This window comes from Coturnix japonica, chromosome 6 (genome assembly GCF_054131305.1).
Source record: "Coturnix japonica strain WE chromosome 6, WE-NBRP24, whole genome shotgun sequence".
NCBI classification, from domain to species: domain Eukaryota; kingdom Metazoa; phylum Chordata; class Aves; order Galliformes; family Phasianidae; genus Coturnix; species Coturnix japonica.
This window is the reverse complement of record NC_140668.1, coordinates 25,482,363-25,496,149: the sequence shown is the minus strand read 5'-3', so window position 1 is coordinate 25,496,149 and position 13,787 is coordinate 25,482,363. Positions and strand designations below refer to the sequence as shown.

Below are 13,787 nucleotides of genomic sequence, written 5' to 3'. Positions count from 1 at the left end.
GTCAAGCGAGCGAGATGCAGATTATCCTGCCCGCCCGCCCAGGACTCCTCCGCAATCTGCCACGCCGGCAAGATATGTATCGCAAATCTCTCCAAATATAATCTCCCGGAATCATATTCCGAATACTGTTTTGATTAAAAACCAGAGCGCTGATTGACGGAGAACAAATACCGGGAGCGGAGCACGGAGTGGGGGAACGGGCTCCGCGGGCTCCAGAGGAGCGCCCCGTCCCGGTGCCGTAAGGCCCGTAACAACCTCCCGGAGCGAAGAGCAGACGCTGCCCGAATCCCCCCGGCCGCTCCCAGTACCGCCGGTCCGGTCCGGTCCGGCCGAGGCGGCGGGGGTCGCGCACACTCCGCTGCGCCCGCTCAAAGGCCGCGCCGCGCTCGCTAATGAACTTTTCTCCGAGACAATTAGGGGCTCGGGGGGGCGGGGGCCGATGAAAGGCCGCCTTTGTGCGGTCGAGACGGCGCGGCTCGGCCCGGCCCCCCCGGGCTTCCTGCGGCCCCGCGGTGACCCGCCCTGTGGCACGGCCCGGCGGGGGCAGCGGTTCTACCCGGGCGGCCCCTCCGGGCTGCAGCCCCGCACATGGGGGCCGCCGTCCCGCTCCTCCCGCAAGTGGGCTGCTGCGATCAGCAAAAGAGACGGATCGTTACGAGGTGGCCGCCGGGTGGGAGAAAGCTGCAGAAAGGGCTCCGGGGAGGCGTGAACGAGGGCCCGAACTCTGCGGCTGGGTGGGAAGGAGGTGGGGGAAGAGCTGGAGAAGAGCGTGATTCCCCACCAAAGCGGTCCCCAAGTCTCCCACGCTGCCCTCGGGCACCTGCTCGCTGTGCTTCTGTCCCTGATGTACCGGCACTGACTCCTGTCCTCGGGGTCATGATACGGCCCTGAACACAAGGCTCAGCGCCTCCTGGCCTCATGCTTCCCCTTGCAGGAGGAAGGGAGAGGAAACCTTCCCTCACTCCTGCACCCCACACCAGGACAGCAGCTGTGAAAAGGAGCGGGATGTCAGCCCTTGCCCTGCCTGGCATCCTGCTGTCCTCCCCCTGAGGGACAGAGCTGCCCAGGGCAGCAGGGACAATTCTGCTATCCAGTCTCACAGAATGGAGGAACCCGGCTCTGGGAGATCCCTCCTCAGAGGAGCAAAAGTTGTACAGCTACATGGATATTGAGGTAATGAAGCAATGGACTGCAGCGAGTGGTTCAACACAATCTCAAAAGCAGCATGAGCAGCTCTTGGGCCAAGTGCCATTTCTGGCCCAGAGCATCTGCTGGGGAAAGGCACTGTATAAGGCACTGTATTACTTGCAGCTTTTTTTCTTTCTATATTAGTTTTTACCTAACGTTTATCTGAAAATAAATTGCAGGCCAGAACAGGTGGATAACATTCTGGAATGATTTAATGATTTATTTAATCTGGATTCTCTTTCAATCTACTTAGCAGGATGAATACTTTTTTTAGCCCGAATCCAAAAGCTGGGTTTTTCATCTAAAGAAGAGAAAATACCCCAACAGAGCTCTGCTGCATCAAGGTGTGCTCCCCAGAGCTGCCTGCAGCACATCGCTCATTCTGGCTGCTGAGAGCACCAAGAAAACCAGAAGATATTCTTCCTTGCCATCTGCATAGTGCTTTAGATGGTATCTGCTCTTCTTTGTGCAGTGTCTGGGCAATAAGACAGCTGATCTCAGCACTGTGCCTTCACTCTGAGTACAGGTAGCTTTCAGCCTGCAAAGACAGCTGCTCTCCAGCTCTCCCTTTCCATAGGGCAGCCTGGGGCACCAGTGACCAGAGAGCAAGGGCTGCAGCACAGCAGTCACAAAAGCAGTGTTTCCCATCCCCATGCCCTTGGTAGAGCCTGGGAGCCTGGCGAGGTTGAGGGACTTCCAGCCCCTGCCCTGGTGGGGACAGCACGGTCACCTGCCAGGTGCTTGGCTGCAGTGTCCATGTGGAACAGCAGCATGAAGAAGAACAGGAGTTATGCTTAACCCCAAGCGTAACACTGCAGCCACGAGCCCTTGCCTGGCTTGGACAACCAAGTGGATTCTCTCCTTTATTTTAAAGGCACACATCATCCATGTGAAACACCTCCAAGATGCCCTCCATAGCTGGTTTCTTAATAGAACGTCTTAAATATATCTACCAGCCATGAAACAAGCAGTGCTGGAGCTCCCTGCTGCCACAGCCGATCCCACTGCTGCTCATTATAGGTAACAGAAAAATATCACCTCCACATCGCTGTGTCTTCCCTGTATGAACCACAAGAGGCACCGGACAGTGACAGGTAGGTAAAAGTTCACACAGACCAGATAAGGTAATGACTATCAAGAGAAATAATTTCTCAAAGCAAACACCAAATGATGGATTCATTATTTTTTTAAAAATCAGACACATATATGCTAAATATTGCTGTGAGCCATCAGCACCCAGAGCACTCCAGGTAAAGCAGTGCTGGGAGGAGACAGCTTCTGCAGCAGGACTTGAAATGTCCCATTCCTCAGCACCTGCCAGAGGGAGATGATACATTCCTGTTCCCCCCACATCATGCCCTCAATGGGGCATCTCACAGAGGCAACTGTATCTGGGGCCCATCTGCCTATCAAGGGCTACAATTTACCTGTAGAAAAATCAATTGCCAGTAAAACTCCCTGAGTATCCTGTGGAATACAGAAATGTAACATATATTACTCTTCTCCCTGAACTTTCCCATAAAATACTGGCTTACTCAGTATTCCATGGCAGGAAATTAATAAGACTTGTTCTAGTTCCTCTCAATTGCAGCGATAATATAACTTCACTTTCTCTTCACACACATTTACAACTGGAGCTACAAATGTAATACGTGGTGTTCCATAAATGAATCAGATGTAATTACAGTATAAGAATGTTGTCGTAGGGGTGATTGTATTTGGAGCCCAACTCCAAAAGTTAATAACAGTGACGGTGTCTCTGTCACTCCCTCACCCCGAATCACAGAACCACAGTGCACTGCGCAGTGCCCCAGGAGGGGCTGACTCCTTCAGCCTTTCCCAGCAGAAGATGCTGGGCCCTGGATTTGCTCTCAGAGCTCTGGGTTTGGTTTGGTGAAATATGGCAAAGAAATTTCTGCTGTGGAGCTCTGTCTTTTAGGCAGCCAGGCCCTGGCATGCCAGTGTGTCCACAATGCTCTGCTAGCAGCAGTTCTTAGCCCACACCCTAGGTCACAACTTCACCTTGTACAAAGTGGGCAGCAGACCCTGACCTTTCCCTCCAGGGGATGCCCAGAGACATGAGCAGGAGCTTGGGGCTGCAGCTGGTTCACAGCAGGCGCTCACACAGCCTGCTCCATGCCAGCCACACCACCTGCAGATGTGTCCCCTTGAGTATGGCTTGCTTCCTTGGAGGGAAGGCTGGGCTTTGTGAAGGATATACCTGTTTATTATGTTGATAAATGACACTTTTTCCCTACTTGATTTGTTGGGGACTGAGTGACCTGGCTATAAAACTGATTTCATATTGCTGCTTAACTTTTATTGATGTCTTGTTCAGCTCCCATTTGCATACATGGGAAGCAGAATGCAAGCCCTGCTCCTGAGCAGACTGCAGAGGATTCTTTCCTGAGCACTGATAGGTGTAGCCTGGGATGAAGTGCTCCCACCTCTGTCCCTGCACAGTGACTGCTTCAGTGCTCCCACACCACCAGGTCACAGCTGGGGTTTGTCTCACTGCTGCGAAGGCTGCATTATCCTACAGTAGCACTTCACTTTACTATATATGAAAATTAAAGAACAAAGAAAGAAAGAAAGAAAGCTGCCAAACGTGAGGACCATTTTTTTGTTGCTTAATTCCAGCAGGAAAATACCCCAGTGAATACATTAACAGCAACTTCCCCCTGCTCCTGTCTGCTCCATGTAAGTGAAACTTCTGCCAGAGGGGGCTTTGCCAGGACCAGAACAAAATCTCCAGGGACTCTTTCCCAGAAACCTGATCACTGCCATAAAGTTCTGGTAACTGATCTCGAATATCCAAATTTAAGCTATTTCAGATCCAGATTCATTCTACTCACCACATCTTTGCAGAAAAATCTGGTACAGTTAAATGGTAGAGAAAGACAACAGATTCATTTCTATTACACTTCAAGTTGCACTCTGCAGTGGTGTTTTAAATCAGTCGTACGTGCTATATATCCATATATTAAATATATAAAATATAGAGACATAGATTCACATTTATCAGGCAGTTCTGAAATGTTAGAAGATATCATTAGTGTCTTAATAATTCATTGGGATTCTTCCCTCACAATATCTCTGTCCCTTTTGTTTATGTTTTGGGAGGGAATGTCAGCAGTGCAAAGAAATGGTGCTGCACAAAACAACAACCCAACAGAGATGCTGCAAAACAACAAAATAAATTAATACAACCAGGAGAGAGCTCTGTACAGGGTCCCTGGAGGAAAGAAGTGAATGGAGTTTTACGCACACACACACACACACTCCAGGAGCCACCCTGCTCTTCCTTTCCAGAAGCTCACCTGATTTCAAGACCAAATCAGGATTTAAAGAATGTGAAGAAAAGAAACCCCAAAGTATCATCACCTGGCCCATGGCTGTCACAGGAAGCAGATACACAGGGTATCTGATAGTCTGAAAATAGCTTTAAAGCAGCCCCTCAGTGCCTTTTGGGAAGCCAACTGTCCTTAATCCTGAGATACAAATATCTTAAGATGTCTTTCTTTCTTTCTATTCTGATCCATCACCCAGGAAGCTGCATGTCTTATCACAGAACACTGGCACTCCATGCCCGTGTGAGCTAAGAAGAGATTACTTTGCAGGGCAAATATTGCAAGCACTTTCCACTTCAACCTGCGCACGCAGTTTGCTGGATGCTTTTGCAAGTGCTGCCATAGCAAATGAACGGCAGGAATATCCATGGGAAGAACGATGCTTAAGCACGTAATGAAAACCCCAATGGAAAGCAAGTTGTGAATGCATACTTTTGCCCATTAGCCCTGGAGTCACATTTAGCCATGCAGAGAACAACAAGAAAAAGACCTAAACTGATTGTTTACTGCTCGGATGCCCCTGGTTAGGGCAGCAATAACACGCCGTTACAGGGATTGGGGCTGATTTTGATCAGTCGTACCAAGCCGTGTCTCAACCCATTTCAAAATGATTAGAGCCCGGTCATATTTTAAGTGTCTATGAAATTATGCAAATGGAATCTGTACCAGAAAATCAGATTGCCAGATAATTGACCATTAATCTTCGATAAAAGTTTAAAAAAATTAAAGCAATCAGAAATCAGCTTAGCATACAGTCTCTCGGGCCTTATTTTGGTCCGGTAAGTCTGTACACTAAGCTGATTTCTGATTGCTTTAAGTTGTAAAAATTGCTTTTTAACCCACGGATATCAATGAGATTGCACCTGGAGTAAGTCGGGCTGCACTTGATCCGCCGTGTGCCTTAATCACAGTATATTTTTGTTAAAACCCAGTATTTGTGTGGATCTGGGGATGCTGATTTGTTCGAGCGCACAATAATCTCCCCTAAGCCCGTCAGGATACAGCAGGTTAATAATGCCGTAAGGAGAATCCAATTTATTCATAAAGCGCAGCGCCTGAACCAAACTGTTCTTTTGTGGCCGCTCCGCTCCCCATTGGCGGTGGCAGACAAAGGGCTGAGCGTGCAGCCAATGGTGCAGGGAGCAATGGCACAGTCGGCCACGCGGCCATGAGCCCGCAGCACATGCAGTCCCGCAGCACGGGGCCGCTGCTTGACGCTGCTGCTGGCACGGCTGCCCTTGTTATTGACAGTGCTCCATCAGCGCACCGAGCACCGCTCGCTGTTTGTCAGGATGTAATGAGCGCATGCTGTCAAACTTTCCTTCCTCTGTGACCAATGAAGTCAAGATAAATCTGGAAGTTAGGCTTGCTTTGTGCAAAAGAAAACCCAGTGTTTCCTCCTTAAAGTGTAAACTACTGCAGCCCGTGAGCTCTGAGCCCCACCACCTGTCTGTGCTCCACTGCCCACACCAAGAAACCTCTCTGCACATCTCTGTGGGCCATTCTCTGCTGCCAAGCGCAGCACAGCTCCTCCTTTCAGAGCTCCCCTCCGCTGCCCTGCTCAGAACCACAGCAACAGGGAGGCAGGATGGATCACTGCAGGGCAGGCGCTCATCAGGTCCACCCTGCCAGATCATCCCCACTGCCATGCAGGCCCTTCTGGGTTCTCCAGGAAAAGGAAATGCAACAGCAGCTAACTCACAGCTTCAGATTCATCTACCTAATATGGGCTTCTGATAAAATTACTGATGAATCACAGCACAGCCTGGGTTGAAAAGGCCCACAGTGCTCATCCAGTTCCAACCCCCTGCTGTGTGCAGGGTCACCAACCACCAGCCCAGGCTGCCCAGAGCCACATCCAGCCTGACCTTGAATAACTGCAGGGATGGGGCATCCACAGCCTCCTTGGGCAACCTGTTCCAGTGTGTCACCATCTTCTGGGTCAGAAACTTCTAGCATCTAGCCTAAACTTCCCCTGTCTCACTTTAAAACCATTCTCCCTTGTTCCATCACTGTCCACCCTCATAAACAGGCATTTCCCCTCCTGTTTATACGCTCCCTTCAAGTATTGGAAAGCCACAATGAGGTTTCCCCAGAGTCTTCTCCAAAAGATAATGAAGATAATTAACATACTGAACAGACTGCTGTGAAGGGGATCCATCATCCATCATGCACCAGAATTCCTAGAAAATAAACCATTCAGCATGCTTCAGTTCAACTCAAAGCTGCAGCAGCAGCAGTCAGAAGACAAGACCCAAATCTATGCTTTATGTTCTACAGGCGGCCATCCTGAATGCTCCGAGCATTTTCTCCCAGGACAACAGTGACTTTGCTGATGCGATGGAATTTTTGCTAAAACCAGATAGTCAAATCACCTTCATCTCCCCAGGATGCTGCAGTAATGAAGTCTGTCATGAGCCGGTAGGGATCCAAATGCTGTAACTGCTTCTAGGGCTTTGCCCAAGGACAGCAGTGCTCCCGGTCAGCATGGCTGAGCACAGTGCCAGAGAGCTGTTTGTGCTTCAAACAATTCCTAAAACAACTGCACTTTTACAGGTGCTTGCCAGAAGCATTTTCTCACATGTGCAACAGAGACTAACATGGAAAATGCTGTACAACATTGTTGAGACCTCGACACCTTAGCACCAGCAACTGCTGATTTCAAACCACTTCCCACATTCTCACCAACACAGCAGCTCTATTCCACATCAGCTGGGTTGCTCATTTCCCTTCTTTCGTAGAACTGCCTGGGCAATCCTATAGCAGCTGGTCTGTGCATGGAACAAGAGGGGACTCCCTTGAAACTGACTTCCCAGGCATTCCAATGAATAAAGGAAATACAAACTTGAGCAAAATGAGGTAATTCAATGAAGAAGGCAGCTCAGAACTGAAGTAGGAGTCAGAAAATCCCTCTGGTCCACCAAGAGCAAAGCACTATATTCAGTAATGGCAACATCACCTAACTGAGGCCAAGTGGGCCTCGACTGTGGGACACAGGGTAATACATTTGGGCAGATGTAGCCCACAGTATCTTGATTTATTTTTGGAGAAGAGCTTCTCTGCTTCATGAAAATCCTGAGGGACGAGTCACCTTGCTCTGGACAAAGCATGGACCTCATGGGTAGGTCTTACTGACAATGTGAAAACCTCAGTTATGAGAACACACAAGCCTTTGCATACGGAGCATAAAAATAAGTCTCCAAATACATGGTGAAAATAGCCCTCGGTGAGGATGGAAATGTTGCCACAACCACCTGGCCACATCTATGTATCCTCAGGCATCGCTTGGCTAATTCCAGCGCTGGGCTTCTGCTTGCTGAGCACAGCCACATGCCCACCCCACCCTCCTGCACCACAGTTCTCTTTTGCAGGCTCTGATGGAGCAATTCACCATTCTGCTCTTCCAGTTGCTTTAGCAGGGCAAAAAAAAAAGCCTGTTCTAAAAGTAGTTCCTGCTGATAAAGAGTACGGGATGGCTGCAGGAAGGCTTAAGGCACTTAGAAACACATTTCAGGATGGTCAGGGAGACATTCCTGGATCAGCAATGTGATTTGACCCCGAAGTTTCAAACATTCAGGATTTTCATAAAGAAGTTGCTTCTTTCCAGGTTTGTTTGCCCATCTTTGCTCATGCTCTGCCTTTGCCAGAGCAAACTCACACGAGCAGCATGGCTTCGATGGAAAGCTTTGTTAGAAGAAGGGCCATAAAGTGAAATTTTACAGGCAGAGGAAAAGTTTCCCTGCATTTACGTAAGCCTGCTTGGCAGCGAGTATGTTAACAGTTGACCGTAAGGGTTTGGAGGGAAACAAGCTGCTGGGATGCTGGCAGGGAAAAGCCGGCTTCATCCCATTCCTGCCGTGCCAAGCTCCTCCGCCCTCTCTGAGAGCAGCGTTTAGACAAATGCCAACATTTTAAAATTAAGTGGCCCCATCATTATTAATTCATTTGGTATTCATTGTAACAGCATTAATCATAGTGAACCGCGGCAGCTTTATTACACGTGTAATGTGTACTTTCCCTGGATTTCCCTGTAAAATCTCTGACACTGCTAACGATGTACAGACAATGGGACGTTACAACTGAGCACAACAATAATAAACACGTAACTTAATAAATCATTATTCTGCCCGCAAGTATGTTAAAAAAATAAACTCCTTTTGAAACCAGGGAAAAAAAAAGCCAACATGCAATAAAGTGACATCAGTGAGTTTGAGGCTTTTGGTTGCAACAAAGAAACAAAACAGCATGCTAATATGACATTTACAAATAATACCTAACCGCAGCCTAATTAACTTATTGTGTGCTTACTAAACTAGCATACATATTATATTAAGGAAAAACACTTATTTGTTCTGTTGCTAAGAAACTTCAGACATTTGCATATTTAACAAATTGTTAGGGTGTTTTTAACCAGAACCCATCACTATTTATAAAAGACAAATTTAAAACACGAGATCAAAGGCACAACATTAATTTTTCTTTTGTCAACTGTCTTTGTTCAGTGGCTCAAAGAAGCAGTTTTATAGCCAGCTGATACATAATGAAACATCTGGTATTATTCTGAATTACAGCAGAACCCACTAATAGTCAGGGGTTTCACTGGATTCTTCATACAGCAGCCAGCATCCTACAGGGAGCAAGCCGGCAGCGCTCACTTGAGGAAGGGGCCTTTGACATCTGGGCACGGTTCTTCTGTGCAGTGCTGCCTATCAGCAGAACCATCACCAGAGGGAAATCTTGCAGCTCCAAGCCTTCCCTGCTGCTCATTGCTCCTCTCTCCCACCTTGCTTTACAGCACTATCCCTGCCCTCAGCCATTCTGGTAGAGAAAACGGGGTTTCAGTTTCTAAAGAGCTCTACTTCCCACTGACTCCTGAGCACTGGGAGCTCAGGTGTACTTCTCCACCACTTGGCACCTTACATGGAAGGATACATTTCCCTGCATAAAAACTTACAGGATCTGTATTAGTACAAAAACAACAACCAAGTACTCATTGACTCTGCAGCAGTCTATGACTTTCCCCGTCATTAATCCACTTAATCAGACTTTGAGCACAGAACACATATTTCACAGAGCTCGTAAGTCTACATCCCCTAAATTGACCACAGCGGCACCTTTATAACATCCCATCTCAGGTGGGTCTGCCTATTTTGCCAGGATTCCAATCTTCTGCAGAGATCTGATTTTATTTCAGCCTTTTCTGCAGCTCCACCCAGCCGCAGAACATCCAGAGCACCAGCACAGGAGGAGGTTTGGTAAGGGCAGTGGCTGGGGACAAGCACTCGGCCTCACCATGTTTCTGTCGGCCTCCTGGAGTGCAGCCAGCTCTGCACGTGCTTCTGTTAACATCACTGGTTCAGTTAGAGGTGGAAAGCCTCAAGATATGGCTCTGCATTTCCTACTATAAAGGAGCTTTAGGGTATTTTAACTTGCTCTCCTGCCCTTAAAATGATTCGAATCCACTTGCACAATTTTGCAGCTCCTTAGGACAAGCACAGTGAAACCCCTTTGTGAAACCTGCATGGCTGTGGGTGCTGCTTGGGCAACATGAGGGAAGGGACAGCTGTCACCCAGAGTTCTCATCAACTATTTACAGCACCCAACCTCATGCACGATCTCATGCCAGCTAAACTGCATCTCTCTTGCAAACCTCTAATTACTACAGACTAAGTGGTATTAGCCTACAGGCCCCATTATCAGAGCAGTTGTGCAGTTCCTCTTGCAGACTCAGGTGAGTACAACACCACAGCTGCAGCTGGAGGAGCTCAGAAATGGTATCTGCCCATGACAGAAGCACAGCTTATTGCTTCTCAGGACAGGAATGGGATGACAAGCTGGATTTAATCAACTTCCAGTGAAGCCCCAAATCAAACATCTCTAAATACATCTACCAAATACTCAGGCCATTTCATCCTAACAAAACTCAGCATCCAGCAGAGAAAAGCCCATGGAGAACAACATAAATTCTGCGGTCAAATTCAGGCAGCAATACTGGGATGCTCCTTGTCAACTCAGTGCTTAAGCAGAATGTGCTCTGGGTCTATTCCTCCATCAAGAACAAGAAGAAAAATGTATTAGAAACCCCGAGAGTGGGCCTGGGGTTGCTGTCCCACGGCTCTGCACACACAGCAGCACAGCTGGACTCAGCTCTCTGCTGCCCAACCTAAAGCCATCTGGGGACTCATTTACCCCCTCAGCGTAAGCAATCCATTTTGAAGAGGGGCAGTATCGTGGGGTAGCAAGTAGCATTTCCTAGAAGTCTGCCTCTTTCCTAGAACCAGTTGAACCCAGGCCCACACACAGCACTGCCAGAGCATCATACAGTGCTCTTTGGACCTCCTTGTCCTGGGGACCTGGGTCACCAGACTCCTTCTAGCTCAGGAGGGCAATGTTTACAGCAGCCCACACAATGAAGTGAGGGCACTTTATACAGCACACACAGGAGAAGAGTGAAATGGAAAAAAATTTCCCTTGGGATACTGAGAAGAAAGGTGAAAAACAGCTATCAGGAAAGAGTCGAGAGCTGCAAGAGAATCCCTGGGCAATTTTGCAGGGGTCCCCTTTGCTGTACACAGATGCCACCAGCACAACAGATGACAGGCGGGCACTGCTGTTGGTGATGTCCCGTCCTTCAGGCTGCAGGGCAGGTGGGCACATTTCCTCTGTGCACGGATTCCTGCAGATAGAGTTTAACCTCGTGCACATATGAGCAGCCCCACATCCCAGCCACATCTCCTGGCAGGACGTTTTGGCTTAAAATCCCTCCTGACAAGCTTCCTGCAGCTCTCCATCAACACAGGCAGGCAATACGAGTAGAGTCAGCCAACATTAAAAATGGATATTCCGGAAAACTGTGGGTCATATACAAGGCACAGCGAGTGTTTCTGCTCATCTATCATTACTATACGTAAACAAGACACTGCATTTTTATTGCAATTGGGAAAATTCATTTTCTTAGCATGCACAAAGAATTCAAGATTCCTGAGCTGCTTCTCCTCTTCCCACAGTAGCCGTAATGTGACCAAGTTCCTCAAATGTGCCTGGGGTTTGGGGTTTTGGTTTTTCACTATGAGCAGCTTCCAAACATCCTTTACTCAAGCTTACTGTGAACATTTACAATCTAAATGGTGTTGCTTTGTTGTTGCTGTGCAGATAAAACCATGTGACAAACCCTCAAGTCTCACAAGTTCACCTGTATCTTAATGCCCAATTTTGCTTGCACGCTCATGCACACACAGCTTGGAAACTTCTGTGTTTGTCAGGACAACACAATGGACTGTTTGTAGATGGGGGCAGCAGGGCATCAATGCAACAAAGCCAAGTCCATTAAAAATCTTGAATATTTGAGAACAAGAGATACTGCTGATCAGTCAACCCTCATCTCCTTATAAAAGCCCTTCCCTGTTTTTATTTATGCAGTTTGTGATGCTCAGGTTTGCTGAAGTTTTGCATTAACATGGAAATAAATATAACCTTATATTAAATCAATATGCTGAGAGGTTATTCAGTCATTCCCTTTGGCAATATTATCCATACTGGGCCTAAAGAGCTACCAGCCAAGAGAACTGTGCTTCTTGTTTGGAAATGAAGAGACATGCTGCATGTCTAGAAACATTCACAATGAAACCTTCATTATAGAGACATACATCTCACCATCCATCATCTCCAAGCATGCAAGCCTGGAAGCGAAAACACACTTGTGCTTAACCTGACATGGGTATGGCATTCCCATCTTATATCTGCTCACACATCTGAGAACAACCAGGTGAACACACGAGCATCAGGTTGTCTCCAGCCCCTGGGAGCACCCCTCTAATGATGGCTGAGCCAGGCACATTTGTTCCCCACCACACCAAGGGCTCTGCTACCCACTCCAAGCAGTGTGGCATCTCTGTGCTCCCCCTGCGCACTGACCACAGGGTTGTTTATTTCCTTTATTTATTTATTTTGAATGTATTTCCCCAATTTTGTTGCTCATTTGTTTCTTTGTGGTTTCCTGGAGCCCTTCTGACAAAGCCACATACTCTGTTCCTGTCCCTCATGGCACTGGAGGGCACTACAGAACACACGAAATTTGTTTCTAATTTTACATCTCCCAAAAAGCATTCCTGGGTTACGAATAACTGGTAGGGCCCATCCCGCTAACGCCACAAGACAAACAAAGCCCAAAGGAAATCAAAAGGACTAAAATACAGCACAAATATTTTTGCACTTCTTTTAGCTTGTGAAACTTTTCCTTCTTCCCCTCCTCCCACATTTTACCCAAGTTAAGCTTTCCGGTATTACATATTTATCTGCTTATATTTAGAAACAAATAATTACACAGCAAGAAAACGAGATGGAACAATTCTGCCTTTCCTCTTCTGCAAGCCTCAGATGTAAGGGGAAAGGTGGAAACACCTTCCGCTCGAAGCCAGCACAGGACAACTCCCTCCTCAGTATACCAGGCACTGAATGCTTCAGTTCCAAGGAACTGTGCACAGCCCCAAGTCTCCAAAATCAGCTGTTTACATGTGCAAAGTGCTTCACAATGGCTACTGATTTGCATCATGGCAGTACCGTAAATAATAATATAGCTACGATGGCCCAAGCTTTGTAAGAGTGGTATGCAAGCAGCATTCCCAGTGATACCAAGCCTGCCAGCAGGGCAGCCACTGCCCCAGTGATGTGTGTGGCAGGTTTGGAGCTCAGCTCCTCTGTCAGTGTCTGGCTACACACTGCAGCAAATCTACCTGTGCATAAGCAGCAGCTCCCAGCCCGGCTCTGGCTTCATGATGCTAAATGTCAACAGAGCAAGGAACACAAGTCTGGGCTTATTTTCATTAGCAGTAGCACAGTGTCGTGATATTTCAATGCTCTGCAAGTGCTAATTAAAGACCTTGCCATAAGGAACCTGAGCACCTCAGAGCTGAGTCTAAATGCAGCTTGGGTGGTTTTATTTGATTGAATGCAATAGCACAGATACATTAACACTCCATGCAGTCCAAGGAGAGGACTCTCACATTTTCACCCTCATAGAATTTGGCACTGGATTAAAACTCAACAGTTTCCAACAGAGAATATCTGCTCTTACCTGGAGAGCCAGGGCTGCACACAGGGGCACGGCCCCCCCAGCACAGACAGGCTGTCAGGCAGGAGCTGGGAGGTGATCTCCATCACAGCACTGAAGCCCACATCACAAAGACCCAGTCCCTTTCACTGGAAAGCAATACAAACACCTTACCCTAACATTCATCAGCTTGTGCACGA

The 13,787-nt window shown here is 47.7% G+C and overlaps 1 long non-coding RNA gene across 1 annotated transcript in view; it reads right to left on the bottom strand.

Moving 5' to 3' along the window:
* The window catches only part of LOC107319199 (uncharacterized), a 142,665-nt gene that overhangs the window by 42,330 nt on the left and 86,548 nt on the right, over positions 1-13,787 (bottom strand). The gene's annotated exons all lie outside the window — the stretch shown is intronic.